Source organism: Triturus cristatus, chromosome 4_2 (assembly GCF_964204655.1).
Source record: "Triturus cristatus chromosome 4_2, aTriCri1.1, whole genome shotgun sequence".
Taxonomy (NCBI): domain Eukaryota; kingdom Metazoa; phylum Chordata; class Amphibia; order Caudata; family Salamandridae; genus Triturus; species Triturus cristatus.
Window position 1 is genome coordinate 297,821,059 of NC_140586.1, and position 17,359 is coordinate 297,838,417.

General features: G+C 43.9%; 1 protein-coding gene across 3 annotated transcripts in view; it reads right to left on the bottom strand.

The window, feature by feature from the left end:
• TNR (tenascin R) overlaps positions 1-17,359 on the bottom strand; it is a 1,024,744-nt gene that overhangs the window by 772,319 nt on the left and 235,066 nt on the right. For 2 of the 3 annotated variants that reach the window (XM_085601599.1, XM_085601597.1), the window contains exon 2: positions 1,731-1,839. The gene's annotated coding sequence lies outside the window, so the exon portion shown is untranslated. The remainder of the gene's footprint in view (positions 1-1,730; positions 1,840-17,359) is intronic. The other variant, XM_085601598.1, reaches the window with a different exon arrangement.

The following is a 17,359-nucleotide window of genomic DNA, read 5'->3' on the forward strand; positions in this document are numbered from 1 at the left end:
TTTTTAATCATCAGCCTGTGATTCAGGACAAGAGAGAGAAAAGCAGCAAAATAAGAAAGAATGAGGAAAAGAAAAAGAAAAAAACATTGGCAAACGGAGATAGCAGGGATGAAACTGAACTTACAAGAGTGTGATAAAGGGGCAGGGAGAGAATATTTGTGGATGAAAGAGGCACGAGGTGAAATAAAGATCGAAATACAGATGACACATCCTTAGTATTTGGAAGCCCCAACATTCGGCAGTGGCGTGGGTGAGCTTCTTAGAAAAATTGGAGCCCCTGTACTTTTTATTTTACCAATTAAGCGCGGCCTACAACTATGATGCCATGGTGTCCAGTTTGACCACCTATACCACGTGCTATCATTGATAAGCAAACGAAAAATAATGATAGACATGAAATGATTTGTCACTTTCAGGCTCTCGTAGTGAACATACAGTGTATGTAAATTTCTGTGAGGACCCATATGGATGTCATGGTAGCAAAATGCCCGCTAGGCATGTGTGCTTCCTGAAGGACTTCACCTTAAAGAGCATGCCTACAGCCACGCTTTAATTCAGAGCAAAACCAAAGGGGAGGAAGCAGGGAACAAGAACCAAGACTTACTAACAAGCGTACAAATAAATACAAGATGACACAAAAAAGACAACCTCCCTAAGGACAATGAGTAACAGGTGTGAAAAAAGCAATCTATGGAGACACTTTTAACCACTGCAAATAGCAACTTTGAACATTTAACGCTCTAAGAAGCATAAGAAACTCGCCTTGCCCTTCCAATAGCGCTACGAAGCCATAACACTAGAATGCCTGTGGCACACAAGCACAAGGTGAAAGTGTTTTCCTGAAGAAAAAAACGGTTTATCAAATATGAAATCACAAAAAAAATCGAATTATGCATGCAGACCATCGACCAAACAGCTCAATCCGAGAGCATGGATTAAAAAAACTAGTCTCCTGTTTCAGAACGGTGATATTGGGTGGGTAGCCGGGTGTTGTTCGTTCCCTCAGTGCCACCAGCCTGCTCATATACTTTTGCTTCCAATGTTAATTGATGGTTATTTGAACTTTCCTTGACAGGAGAAATTTCTGAAGCAGTAACAAGAACATAACCATAACACTCTCATGTGTGCACTCAGATCAAACAGTCAGAAATGATGGATGGATGGATGGATCGATGGGTGGATGGGTGGAAGGGTGGGTGGATGGGGGGATGGATGGGTGGGTGGATGGATGGGTAATTGGGTGGGTGGGTGGATGAATGGATGGATGGATTGGTGGATGGATGTAGGGGTGGGTGGAAGGACGGATTGATGGATAGATGGATTGTTGGATGGATGGGTGGGTAGATATATGGATGGATGGATTGGTGGATGAATGGATGGATGGATGGATGGATGGATGGATGGATGCATGGATGGATGGATAGATGGGTGGATGGATGGATGGGTGGGTAGATGGATGGATGGATGGATGGATGGATGGATGGATGGATGGATGAATGGATTGGTGGATGGATGGATGAGTGGGTGGATGGATGGATGGATCTCCAAGAATGTATAAATTCGCTCCTGAGACAACTGCTCCCTGCTGCACTAACCGCAAGTATCATGTAAACCTCAGGAGCCCCCTGTATACAGCAGAGGCTGAGTCAGCTTCACAGTAGAACCCTATGGGTTCCAGATCATGTCATTGATTTTTTGTCAACTATTCAGAGACATTTCACTGCACTTACATACACTGCAATGCGTCTGATGGGGAACCAATAGTCGAAAACCACCTGGTGTCGGTCTCTCCTTCAATGGGGCTCTTAAACCAACCAGGGCAAGCGAGGCAGCTGTTACCTGTGAAACAGAGAGGGGAGATACCATTAAAATAGTGAGGTTAGTTCACATCACAACTTTTGTCACGAAAAGAATCAGAAACACACAACACTGTCTAGAGAAGAAGCCCTAATTAGAGAAGGCAACATCTAACGAATCGTAACCAATAGCTTTGTACTAATTAAAACATGTGTCACTTTAGTGCTAGCCTCTCTACCGGCCAAGAATCTAGATCAGGGTTCTCCACAGTCGGTCCTGGAGGGTCGGATTCATGCCAGATTTTTATTATAACTGCATTTATCTAAATGGGGATATGCTAAAAATCTGGCATGTATCCAGACCGCCTGGAGCGACTTTGGAGAACCCTGATCTAGATCCAAGCTACGCGTCCACTTTTGGGTCTCTCTCCCATATTTTGCAGTTGCCTTCCCCAGGCTCGATCTACAGTTTTAACTCCCCTCTCTCACCAGTCTTAATTCCGAATCAATTTAATCTCATTTTAGTATATTTTAGTATATTTATGTACATACAAGTTAGAGTCTCGACTTATTTACAATCGAATGTTACTCTAAAGGGGATGACCAGAATGCTCGTGTTGCACAAAATCTCCTCCTAACCAAGTAGTAAGCAAGTGTGAATTTGCTAAATCTCAAATTTCCAAAATCTCGAAATTTAAACAAAAAAATAGATTGACAGTTTCATATTTAATAGATTGACAGTTTCTGTATCCTCTGCAGCGGCATGAAAATGTTTCCTGCTGCAATAAAGCGCCACGCATGGAAAATGGGTGGACTGCCATTGCTCAGTAGAATCCACCATCTCTTGTTCCTGGATTCACCCAAGCAGAATGCAGCGTATTTTCCCCATCCCATTCCCAACTGGCCACATTGCCCAGTCTCCAACCTGCCTACCTCCCCATCTCGCCAAATCTTCGGAGCAACAGGAGGGGCAGCATTCCTTGGGAATTTCTTGCACAGGAAATCCCGCCTATAGGACATCCTGCACCTATGAAACATCCTGTAACAGGGAATCTGGTGCTAAAACAGAGTGGTGTGTTTTTGGTACGCCTTTGGCGAAGTTCACTACTCTCAGAAATCTTAGATTAAGAGAATTGAAACAAAGTTTCTCAAATGTGCCAGACTACATAGACATCGATTTACCCTTCCTCATCCAGCCCAGAAACTGTACAAACGTTCCTATTTTGGTCAGGGGCGTGCAGGCCCCAGCTGGCCCTGAGGCACAGGGGCCCAACTCTCCAGAGGGCCCACATTCTTCCCAAGGTTAATGTATATATGGGAGATTCAAGGGGCCCTCATCAAAGTTAGCAGGGGGGCCATCATCTTGCCTTATGACACTGCCTTTAGTGATCTGAGGTGAGGATGCCGGAGGTGAGAATCACCAGGTCCAGTGGGAATTTAAGATTTGTTCTCTTCCAAGATCTCAAGTCTCACTTAACCCTTCCATAACCAGTGTGTTGTCTTCTCACAGTAATGTGCGCCTCTCTTTGTCTTCCCTCTCATCGCAGTTTTCTCGGTTGCCTCATTCCTCATCCTACATCTGGCACTCCCCCCACACCAACGTTCCATCTTCACCGCCCTTCTTTCACGCTCGCCTTCCGGCTCGCCAGTTTTTCCTCCCTAGCGGGGCTTCTAGAGCTGGGAATCGATAAGTCCTTTAATTGCTAGCCCAAGAACTCATCAGTTGCCCGAGCTGTAATTACACAACCCAAGCCACTCACATTGCGTCAGCGACAGGATGAGAAATGAAGGGAGGGATTGTGCGCAATGTCTTCGTTGGTGGCAAGCGGGGTCAAGCTAGTACAGCCAGGCAACAGAAGGAAAATACACCCACTGGCATACTCCCAGTTTCATGGATTAATTTTACTCATACTTTTTTTGATGCGCTCTAAAGCGATAATTGTTGAGATCATATTTTCGAATGCTAAATTTTTATTATATTTGAGACATGCAGCATGCTACAGACGCTGCTTCAATACACAAAGACTCTACGTCTCAACATTAAATGACTAAACTTCACCCTGCCGTGATATTGTAGCCAGAATATCAAGTATCCACATTATTGTTAAGATAAATGTATGTAGGTAAATCTAGATTTACTATAACTCCAGATCTACATTCCTTGAAGATATATATGGCTTCACATCTACGTAATCTATGTACAGTGACAATATAGTCAGATGCACAAAGGGTAATATGTTACTTATTACCATTTTTGAATGTGCGGGCCATGACTCACGAAAGGAGAAGTGTTGAGTGAGTTATAATTAGGCTTCAGCAGAAAATAAATTATGCCAGCTTAATTCATGTTATGTGAAATTCCTGAAATTACCCAATAATCCAATCTCGTGTAATTACAAGCCATTTGTAGGCCTGGGCCAAAATTCCGTTCCGTTCGCGGAAATTGCGACAATTTGGCATTTTCGCGTTCCGCGGAGAGCGCGAAAATGTAAAAATTTCCGCATTCCGCAGCTTAGCGATAATTTGTTTCTTGCTCGCGCTGTAAAATAATACATTCTCGCGCGCGCGATCGCCTTACCTGAATCCCCACGTTCGCCGACAAGTTTTCCCGATCCGGTCGCATTCTCCACGAGATGTTGGATTGTTGGTAGCCATTTTCGCTGTCTCGCGACAGTTCGCGCCCGCAGTAATGTCATTGGTCGTGCGATCACGTCTTTCTTCTCGCGATCATGCACTGCGAGAAGAGTGAAAAAAAGATGGCCGCGCCCGCGAGCAACCGCATGGGTAAGTTGGCGAGCTGCGACCACGCAGAAAATACCGCGAACGGGCGGGAAAAAAACTTCCGCATCTTCGCGATATTTCCGCGTGTTTGCGGAGATTTTTAACATTTTCGCGATAATTTGCGAAAGTCACTTTCGCAAATTCCACCCACGCCTAGCCATTTGTCGTAAACATTTACCACAAATGGTGCCATTCACTGTAAACAGTTACTGCGAACACAGAGGAACAGCAAAACGGGAGTGGGTGTTGTTTATGGTGTTTTCTTTAAATGTGTCTTCATACCAAAAACTGACATCATTATATTTTTGTATACCTATGCCTAATTTTGCTATAATTTCTCATAATTACGCAAAAGCAAATTATTAGAATTTATCACAATCCCAAGTTATGATGCCCCTTCTCGCCTATAAAAAGGGTAATAGCTTATATTACTCAGTACATCTGCACATATAGTTTATGCCAAGGTATTTTTTATGTATAATTGTTATAATAAAAGCTATTGAACCAAAACAAGGATGCACAGGGTTACCTTTGTGCAGTATGGATACAATCACATTAAAGAGACTTTATGAGTTGTAGTAGAGTTGTTTCCCTGTGTAAAGTAATTGTTATATGCAATTTGTGAGGCAGAATTGTGCTTCTCATTCCAATTTTGTTGTATTAACCTGGAATTTGACCTTTGTACTGTAGTAATAAATGCATAAATGTGTGTTCATTAGTAGAGTTGGTCTAAATACCATGTGCAATTGGGTCACATTTGCTTTCAGTGCCATGGGGCTCTATCTATCTATCTATCTATCTATCTATCTATCTATCTATCTATCTATCTATCTATCTATCTATCTATCTATCTATCTATCTACCTCTATATATCTATATATATCTGTCTAGATAGATAGATAGATAGATAGATAGATAGATAGATAGATAGATAGATAGATAGATAGATAGATAGATAGATAGATAGATAGATAGATAGATAGATAGATAGATAGATAGATAGATATTGATATAGATATAGGAAACTGGTATCCCGTGTTACCCTTGTCTTCGTTTTCACCGCTATAACCAAGGGGCACAGAAATCCTGGGACAATGAAGTGTATGAGATGGGATATACAGCACACTCAGATTATTTTACGGACATGCTGTGGAGAGATTTGAAGACAGATGCCAGGCTTCATTCGGGGGGATCACAGGGCAGACAGGGGCTATTGTGCTACAACCATGGGTTTTGAGGTCATATTCCATTAGTGTCCTGGAGTCTGTCATCCTGTGACTCTGCAATCTGGGCCAAGTACAACCCTTTATTTTTTTTACTTGACTTACAGGGTAGAGTGGGTGAGCAGTCACAGACTTCTCAGGGGAGCAAGAGTTCAGAACGTAACACTGAACCAACAGTCACAATAACAATGTCCAGCCCAGTGCTTGTAAAATCAAGTACTGTAATCACATAGCAGAACTAAATACTACATAATTCAATGGGATTAGCAAATACAGGGTTGTATCCCTGGTTGCGATCTCAGTTGTTACTACACCCCTAGCCCCGTTCCAGTTCTCATCCTACACAGGTGACCCTAGTAACTCCAGTCTATTGTATCCTGTGGTAGGGACATGAATTAGGCACAAATGTAGATTTTGTCATGGTTACGGCCACAGGTTTCGATGCACAACTCAGCTCAATAGTTCTCATCCAAGTATCAATTTCTAAGAAAGTCTCACTTCCTCAAACCCAATTTCCCACAAGTGCATCTCAGTCCTTTGTTCTGGTCACAGGTAAAGTCTTGCCGTACCTGTGGAGAAACAGCGTTTACAACGCTGTCATTACATCGCAGTACTATTGCAACGCGGTCATTACAACGACCGCGTTGTTAGTACTCGATGCATTTACATAGTAAGTTAATACAACGACTTGCTATAGGGGGTGCTAAGGTATTGGAAATTAATTCCAGCACCTTCCCTACTGTTGCGCAAACTGGAGTAGGTATAGTAAATAATATGATTCCTAAGTCCAGCGCGCCCCCTACTGCAAGTCGTTGTAATGACTTGCGATGTAAATGCATCGTGTACTAACAATGCGGTCGTTGTACTGACCGCGTTGTAAAAGTATGCGATGTAATATATCGCATTGTAAGGTGCTATTTTCGCACCTATGCAATGACCTTACTGATCAGATGTTGTACCGGCCACAGTCCATGCCTTCGTCCTTCCAGCAGCCTTTCCTCTGCATCAGTATCTGTGGACATCATGGACCGTTCCAAACTCCAGGCTGACCAGGCTCCACTCTGTGGTAACGTGTAGTTGTGGCCTCCCAAGCTAGACTGACTCCACTTATTGGCAATGCATCTTCTTTCCTTCTGGTGTTGGCAGCAACACCACCAGCTCATAGCTGGCAAAGGCTGCCAGTGGTCTTGGCTACACTTTATTTGATGAAGTCTTTGGGCCAGTTCTCAGCAGGAATCATGCTAGGAGACAGTGGGACCCACTCATGTTGCCTATTGCCTTTGTCCTCTAATGCAGTCCGCTTTCACTAGGTGTTCCTCGTGCTAGAACAGGCTGAGTTTCTTACCAGGACAGTGTCGTCTCCTACAAGGCCAGGCATCTCCCTTGTTAGCAGGGAGGCAGACATCTGGCAGAAAGTGTAGACTTTAGGTGATGTCCCTTCACCACTGGGTGACTGGCTGTCAGACAGGCACCAACCCTGGTCACACAGCAACTGTAGACTGCAGGGCACTCCCCTTAATCAAGACAAATGTGGAGCTGGAAGCAACTGGGGTGGTTCGGATCACACTTTTATACATGTTTTCCATACAGGGGATGTGAATCCACTGTCTAAAATTTCAGAACCAATTTGAGGTAGTTCTCTTTCATGTGTCCTTGTGAGGCTGCGTTCAAGGCACAGCATTTGTATAACATGAAATGTAAACACAATGTGATCAGACCTTTGTCTCTCTGTAAGTGAGAGCATGGTCTCCCGACTCCTGTCATGTAAAGTTCTGCTATTATGTGAAGACCCAGAACATTTCACTGTCATACTGTGCCCATTTTGAGTTTTTGTGTGTTTGTGTATACAGTAAGTGTGTGACACTTGTATGGTAGCCAAACTCTTGAGTATGTGAGCCCGAAAACTGAAGCCAGTGGGATCCATTTTGGATGCACCTGGTTTAGCATGGCACAAGATGGAGGATGAAGACAGCTTCCACAGGTATTGTACTGCTTGCATTTTTGTGGCTGGGGTGTGGAGATCCAGACACTGAAGTGAAGAGGATGGAGACATTGAGATCCAGGCACTGAAGAGGTTGGGGACATGGTTACCTGTAGAAATTCCATGTAGGCAAAGAGCTGCTGATTAGTTCTTCCTGAGCACTGCCATTTGGATAATTATAGGGATTAGAGGCGGGGCTGCAGTTTCTGTTTTTCAAGGTGAGGACGTTTCTAGGCAATGCTTGCCCTCTTCTCTGTCCCTGATCACTGCTTCAGCAAGGCTGATAAGAGCCTGATGCAGAGATGTCAGGCTCCATTGTTCTTATGTTGTGTGTACTTTTGCTTGCAGATAGCCTCACTGAACCTGCTGTGTGGAGCATCATGTTACACTAAGGCTTTCCCAACAGTGGTGAGGTTGCGTGCTTCTCTTCAGCTCAGATAGTGGACTGCAACACAAACTCATAGCCCATTTCAAGAAAACTGAGGTGCAGGGAAGTTGTGAAGATGCACACCTCCCCCTCTGGCTGTGCTGTAGTTGGGACAAGGGTATGTCACCTATTGGAATGCTAGCAGGGCCGGACAGGGATCACAAACCAGCCCTGACAATTACGTCCGACGGGCCGGGGTGTTTAAGGGGGTGGCTTGCAGAAACGGGGAACACTGCTGCTGCGCTTTTGTTACAAATGGTCTATTTTGCAGCACTGCTGCAAAACTGGCCCCCAGTAACAAAAATGGCTCCATCATTCCAAACCAGCCCCTACCCTTCCGGCTCACCAGGGAAACACTGGGTGCCTGCTATGGCGAGTCCGGCCCTGAATGCAAGATGCTGAAATACTTTGGTACACAAGCTGAGAAGGTCATGCATTTTAAGGTGTACGACTTTGTGTATAGCCATTTAATATTCTGTGTTTATCATGGATTGTTGTCGGCAGTTATAACAGCCGAGGGAAAAGAGGGGCATGGTGTCTTATTTTTATTACTTGTGTGTTTTTTGCATTCACTGAGATGTTGGCAAAAATCAATAAAATTGTGTTATAAAAAAATGTAATGCAGCAAATTTGCCTAGAACCTAGGAACAGGTTATCCTGAGTATCTGGAATGGACTCTTTCCTAATCTGAGCCCTGCTCTCTTTTTAAAATGCTGACTTCTAGACTAGCCTCTTGCACTTGGAGTCTCATCATAATGGTTGTTGGACGAGCGTCCAAGCGCTGTCACAGCGGAAATGAGACCGCCCAACAAGGAGTCTGCGGTCCCACCCGCCATGTTTTGATAAGACCACCGTGTAGGCGGTTGGAAACTGCCTTTTCTGCTGCAGCTTGTGCAGCGACCCGGAAAAAAACTGCAGGACAAGCCACAGTAGAAAAGGGCATTTTTCAAACATCCATGCACCATGTACCAGGCACTATGTGGTGCCTGGCACAAGGTACATGGATGTTTTGGGGGACAACACATGTACCCTCCTGGCCACTTAACAGTGGCCCATGGGGGACAGGGGGCCTGCTTGGGGCCCCAAAAGTCCCTTTCCAGCTGCCTTTCCTTGGGTGTGGGACTGCCATAAATAGGCAGTTGGAAAGGGACAACCTAATCACTACGGCGGTGCCTGCGCAGGCACCGCCTCCATTGTAGGGATTAGTATCGAACTGCCACCCAGAAGGGGTCCTTGAGCCTGTCGGAGCCACCTGCCTCCCCTCCCTGATATATTCGCTCCAACGGCCGATACCCTGGATGTCGGGCGGACCGACGGCCTATTGGTGGCGGTCCGACCGACATCAAAATGAGGGGCCTTGGCCTTTCAAAACCTTTGGCAATCAGCCCTATTTTGTTAACTATTATATCTTACATATTCCTAACCAGTGTCAGTTTTATACAAAAAACTCAAGGAGACCATAAGATACAAAGTAATGTTAGATAAATGTTTGTGTTTGTTTGCGTGTGCATGTGCGCACGCGTTAGTTCCGCAGTGGCGGTGGTGCCTGGCCAAGGAAAGACTGGGTACCTCTGATCTCAGTAGGTCGTTATTTTGGTTGTGGGCAGGCATATTTAGTTTTCATAACCGCGGGCACTGACGGGCGGAAGGATTGCAGAAGTAATAACACACAAACATGGCCTACTTTTGATTTGCCTGCGGTGTTGCAACATCCAGATGATTTCTGTCACCAGGCAAGAGAACCTTTTCGGTGGCCAGGCCTAAAGGCCCAATCTGCTGCAAAAACAGAAACGGAAACCTAAACACGTTGCCTCCTCTGTCACGCGCTCCCTCTTTGTGCTCAGCTGCGCTGCTTTGTGATATCTGCCACCAGGATCCGTTTTCATTCTTTTTGTCACAGTATGCATTGCACTAGTCTCTAAACGCCGCAATGTGGTAACGGAGAGTCGGAAAACATTTAAGTGTCATATTTAATGTAAATAGTATTTTTTTCCCCCGCCGAGACAGTTTCTTTTACGCCTACGTGACATTATGCTGCTTTGTTTAAGAAGAATGAGGATTGTTCCTCTGGGAAGGGGACTATTAAAACGATTTAACTACTGTTTTCCAGTAGTTTCTGTGCTAAAGCCCTCCAGCTGCTACGGTGAATTGTACCATTTAAACGTGCATTTCTTAAGGTTACCAGATAACTCCATGTTCTTAGGAACACTACTTGTTCCCTACCCTCGGGCATTCCTTATGCAATCTAATGCATTCTGGGATTTGTAGTCTTGGGTCAGTTCAAGTGAACCAATTGTACTAACACACATGAAAACAATGGTTTGTAAAAGGGATGTCCAGGAACCGAGCATGGTGTTTGTTCTTGATGATATCGACCACGTTTATTGAGATATGGCCCATTCAGGACAGCTGTGTTGAGGCCTACAAAAGCTACGAAAACCGTGTACACCAACTAGGCAGCCGTCAAAAATATTTTAATTAAAAACTAAAAGCATGCTGGCTTACTTCTAGTGCTTCTTCACATTTTGTTTTAATATGTACATGAGTATGTATTGTGGCACAACACCATCCTTATTTTCAGCGAAAGTAGTTCTCACCAACCTTGTTAAAGTTCGAGTGTGTGACGCATTTCACCTTATTTGGTCTGGTTAATTATTAAGCAATGATGGGTTCTGTTAATTCGTGTTCACAATGTTTGTCTTTTGTGGTCTATTTGTGGTGGGTGAGAAGATGCATGAAAAACTAATCCGAACACTCTCTTTAAGTGGTAGAATTCTGTCAGAAAAACACAAGTTTTGTGCAAACTTGCGTTCTATTTCGATCTTTTTTTTTCTTTTGGAGGAACCCTCTATCAAGTGAAGTTTAGAAATTTGCAACCCGAAGATTTAGTGAACATTCATAAAAGTGTGTGTGTGTTGGTATGTGTGTGTGTGTTGGTGGTACTTGTTCTTTTATGTGTGTGTGTGGTGGTGGTACTTGTTCTTGTGTGAGTGTGTATGTGTTGGTGGTGGTACTTGTTCTTGTGTGAGTGTGTATGTGTTGGTGGTGGTACTTGTTCTTTTGTGAGTGTGTATGTGTTGGTGGTGGTACTTGTTCTTGTGTGAGTGTGTATGTGTTGGTGGTGGTACTTGTTCTTGTGTGGGTGGGCATGTGAAGGGGTAATGGGATGCCTGCATCTGTGCACCAAACACCTTAAGAATTGATCCAAGCACAAAGATTGTTGACATCAGCACCTATTTTTGGGGCCTGAACTTATTTTTCATCATCAAACTTTGACCACAGCAGAGAAAGAAAGGTAGAAAAGGGAAGAAGAAAGAGCAAAATAAAGATTGGAAAACATTATACAAGAATGAAAGCAGGGATAGAATAGGAACCGCAAGAGTCAGTTAAAGAGACAAGAAGTGTAGGGCGCTTGGAATGCGCTGGAATCAAGACTACACAGCCTTCTCAGCTTCAGCAGTGGACTCATTAGGAAATCTTTGAACACATGTAATTTCCCTATTTTGACAAATTAAGCCTTGCAATTAGATGGTGGGGAGGCCACCATTTAGGTATATATGTGGGTTTCTGGGGACCCTGCACTCTTTTTAGAAAGGGGGCTATGCCCCCCCACATAGACAAAATCTGAGTGAGGCTCAGGGAGTCCTTTTTATTATGAACCAAAGGCTCATGGCTGCGCCTTCCTATTGCACCACAACCACCACAGCTATTCCTATATGCAAAAATTGTGTGCCTGATTCACAAAGGTCCACTTAAACTTACCCTTTAGTGTAAGTTGACACTTTTTTTGGAATTCATAAACGACAAGTTAATAGTAAGTTTACTACTGCGGGGAGTCCGCAGTCGGGCGGAGAACTCCGCACATAAAAAGATAGGCCTGTTGTACCTTTTTATGTGCAGAGTTCCCCGCCCTGACTTTGTGCTATCCACGGTCGCAAACGTACTATTTATTTGTAGTTTGTGAATAGCAAAAAAATAGTAAGCTTACACAAAAGTCTAAATTTAGCATTGTCAATCAGGCCTTGTATGCCTTGCTTCCTCAGAAGTTGGTTTTCCCTCCTCTGGTACTCTTCTTACCCTTGAGAATCGCCCACGAAGGGGTCATCTTTGGAGCTTTAGATGAGCATGGAACTGAACTTTGAGCCTTTCATCCCTTGAGTATGTGGGAAGTGGAACATGATGTGTGTGATGTGATGCTGGTTAAACAACATCACCAGGTAACAAGGATGTTAACACTAAAGAGCTATTTTAAAAAAAATATATGCGCATGGCGCCCTGTACTTACTGAGTGAAAGCTGCAGATTTGAAATGTAACTACAAATATGTTGCTTTAACATTGTCACTTTCAGTCATTTTTAAGTTCAATCACACCTTCATATGTGGAAAACATATTAGGGATTGACAAAACACACTGAATTTAAATTGCAACTTTCACATTTCCAGTATTTCGAAAGCTGCCTTATGGTCAAAATGACATTTCAGAGGGACCATATTTCATTGTCAGATTTATGTAGCACTTCATATCCGTGACGAGGCTGTAAAGAACTCTGATTTGCATTGGGTTCCTGTCGCACAATGTCATACTTTAAAGGTATCACAAATAAATGCCTTTTTCTTCATTCCTGATAATACTTTTTTAAATTTCAAATATAAATGACGCCTCAAAGAGTAAACATCTTCTTGAGCAATCTCTGCGTTCCTTGAATCATATTTAATTGGAAGGTAAGTGTGCACGTTTGCTTCTTACTCCATAGTACGCAAATTAATGATTATAAATGCGGGCATTAGTCATTAAATGTTTTTATGTATTACTAAAACTCATTTACACCTTTACATCCACAAATAAGTAGATGAACATGCATATATGGGTTGGATATGATTTGATGCGTTATATGCATATATCTACAGTCATATGTTTATAAATCAGAGATTTCAGATTGAATCTCGTTTTTTACAGTAAAATAGCTACATTTCCTTCAAAGTGGTGGATAAGATAGATCTGTAAGGCCGTGACGTCATTTCCTGTGATGTAATTTCCTTTGAAAAACTTTATGTGACCTCATTGTCATCTGATTGTAGATACCTTTCTCATTTTAATGAAGAAAGTATATTTTGTGTTCGAGATCATTTGCAAGTTTGCCGATCTCTTCACATAAACAACAACACAGAGTGAAACTTGCACCCTATCTATACTGGGGGTAAACTATATTTAAATAAAGAAGCATGTGCCAAGGTTGCGATTCTCCAACTAACAAAGGGCCATATGTAGGTAAAACGTGTTTTGCGATTCTTAAATTGCGATTTTTAGAGAATCGCAATTAGAGAATCGCAAAACGCAATGTAGGTAGGATTAGCAAAATATTTTGCGAATTCCACATATTCCTTATTTGCGAATCGCAAATTGAGATTCGCAAATAAGGAATACCTTGCCATTCATTCCTATAGGCTAGAAGGCCCATAGGAATGAATAGGAAGACATTCTCAATTTGCGATTCTCAATTTGAGAATCGCAAATTGAGAATGCAATTTCAAGGTTGCATGGGTGTCAATAGGACACCCTTTTGCACCCCTGAAAATAAACATGTGTGCACATGTGGTGCACATACATGCGCTAAGGGCATGTATCTGCGCCACATGGCACTTTGGAAAATGCAAAAAAGTGAATTTTTGAAAGAAATCGTAAATTACCACCAACCTGAAGTTGGTGGTAATTTGCGATTCCTTAACCCAAAATCGCACAACTTGGGTGCTTCCTACACTGCATTTAAGGAATCGCAATTTGGGATTCCTTAAATGCTTTTGCAAAATAAGGAAACGCAAATTTTGCGATTCCTTATTTTGCGTGTGGGATTTTGTGTGCTACAAAGCACACTGCCCAAATTGCGATCGCAAACGCTAAAATTCTGCGAATTTCAGCATTTGCGATTGCAATTTGGCTTCCTACATATGGTCCAAAGACTGTTGTTTGCTTTTGTTTAGCCCATATTTTTTTCAAGTTACAGGAAAGTGTTAAACATACTGGAGCTGTTGGAAAATGGAGAAAAAAAAAGTTCTTGATGGATTGCTCAGTGGCGTTCGTACGTTTAGTCGAGCAACATTAAATTAATTTATTGTACCCTTGTTTTCCATTTGACAAATAGTCATGCTCAGAAATTAAAGCTAATAGTTTTTTTTTATTAAGCCTCTTGCTTGCATAGAGTGCAATGTCTTACACTCAAGTGCTGTTGAATGCGGCCGAGGGAGCACCACACCAGGCTTCATTACTGGTTAAAAGAAGCACCTGTCACAGATTTAGAAGTGATGAGAAACCCAGGGACCAATAATCAGCAAATAATTGCATTTAGCATCAAAAGAAATGGGAAGGCAGTGGAATAAATGCACAAGCAGGATTTACCATTTCAACAGAGTAAAAACTTCGGGGCAGATTTATGTTTCCTGGCGTATCCCTGCAAATCAGCAGGGATGCGCCAGGAAAGATGCGTCACGCAAGTTTACCCTTGCGCCACCACAGATGCGCCACATTTACAATGCAGCGCATCGTGGCGCAAGGATAAACAGATGCGTGACGCATCTGATGGCGTAAGGGCGGCGCATTGCTGGAGTCATGTCGCAAGCGCGACGCAACTCCAGCAATGCTCAGGTGCCGCCCATACCGAACATGCTGCATCATGCCTTACGCCTGCTTCAAGCAGGCGCAGGATTTTGACACAGCAGCGTCGGAAAAGTGACTCAGTGAAATCTTGTAGATTTCACTGCGTCACTTTTCCGAGGCTTTTTCCGACGGAACGCCCACCCTGCATACATTAAACCTGACGCAGGTTTAATGTAGCGCAGGGCTTTACAACGTGACGCATCTCCCTAGATGCGTCACGTTGTAAATAAGGCGCAACATGGCGCATGGTTTACGCCGCCGCTGCGTCACAGAGGTGACGCAACAACGCCGTAAATGTCTCGCAAGGGGCTTGTAAATCTGCCCCATCGGTGCCAAATGGGTCATGGGTATTCAGTAAGAAAGTATCTGCCCTTTTCAAGAAACACTATACTGCAGGGTCCACAAAGCCTACAGAACCAGAGACAATCAAACTCCCTAGGCAACAGAACTGACAGAGGTCAAATACCACAGGCCCAAGGGTGGAAGAAATGACTCAAGGCTTCCTTTGACTCCCAGTGATATCAGAGGCTGAGCACGCATCTCACCCAAGGCCCTTCCATAGCCAAGATCAGACTGGGACAGAAAGTCAGCCCAGGAACAAAAATAAAAGTGGACTCCATTTTGCAGGTGGAGTGGTAAAAGAGTGGCCTATATTTATAAACAGAGCAAAACTGAACTTTGAAGACATGCTGTCTGGGCTCTCTGAAAGCCCTGAAACTCCAGACATTGTGCTTGCTCGAGTCAGGGTTAGTATTAATATTTGAAAAATGCAGCAGTGAAATTCAACATGTTTCTCCCCTATCAAAATGATAAAACATTGACATATTGCACAAAGGGCTATTAGTACATTGAGCAGGCCTTTGGTGAGACAGCAACACCCACAGTGCACCTTCCTCTTTCCATCAGTCTTGTCCCCTCCCGCTCTACTTGCCCCTCTTTTCCACCCTCTGTCCAACTCAGTGTTATAGTTGACTGCACAATCTTATTCTGGGTTGAGAATTTTATTGGTTACACAAACTGCTTTGCAACAGGCAGATTAACCCTCCAAGATGTTTTATGATTATTCAAACATGTGGGACATAGTTAAAGACACAGATCTCTTCAGCAATTGCATTAACAACCTGAACAGTATATCAGAAGCATTGTACCAAGAGGTGCTGGATGATCACAGACCATCAGGTGCCTAAACTCCCTAAACCGATTTACCAGTAGATACACTTGCTGCGCAGGTACCGGTGGCAAAATACCTCTGTGGTCAACATTCCTGATGCGGCTAACCGAGGTCGTTCAGGTTATGACAAGTTATAATTTTATGGCTGCAAAATCAACTTTTCATCCTTCTAGGATCGATGTAATCAAAAGCTGTTGAATTTGTGTGTGATTTTAATGGTTTTTTCTTACTTACTTTTTAATATTCTTTGCAAGTGGGGCTATTTTTAAAACTGAGTCTTCTTCGGGGGTAGGCGGCCATTTTTACTTTAGTCTGAGAACTAGAATTTTTGGCACTGCGTGCTCTAGCTGTCAAAGGAGGGCGGACCCGGATGTATAAAGTTAAGGCCGGTGCATGGACATGTCGCACCGGAGGCATGCCAAAGGCAAGTCCATCTGCACCAGTCAGAGACCAGCGCCAGCTGCTCTGCTTGTGGCATGTAAGGTGGGGTTGTAGTATTGTCATGACTGGCTCCGGCGTGTGGCGCTAGGACCAGGCAAGACAGGAAGCAGGAGGAAGGGGAAGAGAGGAACTGGAAGAGAGAAGCATGGGGAAAGGAAGAGTTTGTGTGCACCTTGATACCTGGTCGGCCCCATTATTTATGCTGAAGTGCACGAAAACTGGCGACAAGGGTGGGATGCAGAGACCTGCCGACCTGGCTTCATTCAGATAACGTGTTCTGCGATCCTGGGACCCGCCGGCCTGCTTTCATCTCGACAACGTGCTCCACCGCCTGGTGCGCATCTGACTGCTGATGAAGTGAGCACCGCAAGTGTCACACATCCCAGTGAGTGAATGCCCACTGTGCATTGGACCGCGTATGAGTTAAGCGCGTGCTGGTTTAACGCTCAAGGTTCAGCGTCTGCATTAACTCCTGGACTCCAGAGCCTGACCCGAATGAAGCATCCTTCCAGGGTAAGCCTCCCTGCCAAATGCCTGCCTGCAGCCTCGTGCATATCTGTCCTCCTCGGCGGCCATATTAAAGCCTGGCCCTATGGCAAAGACTCTGCCACCACTCCAGCAAGCCTCCCTGCCTAATGCCTGCCTTTAGCCTTGTGCATGTCTGTCCTCTTCGGCGGCCATATTAAATTTAGGCCCTACTGCAAAGACCCTGTCACCACTCCAGCGGACATTTTGAAACCAGGTAAAAGGAATAAATAAATAATGATTCTACAGACTGACCAATCACCACTCCTGGGCATCACCATTGCATTCTACACCCTCACACTGCAAGATGCGTGCCTCAGTGTACCCTGCTGAGTTTTGGAAGGGTATACAAGGTCCATCCA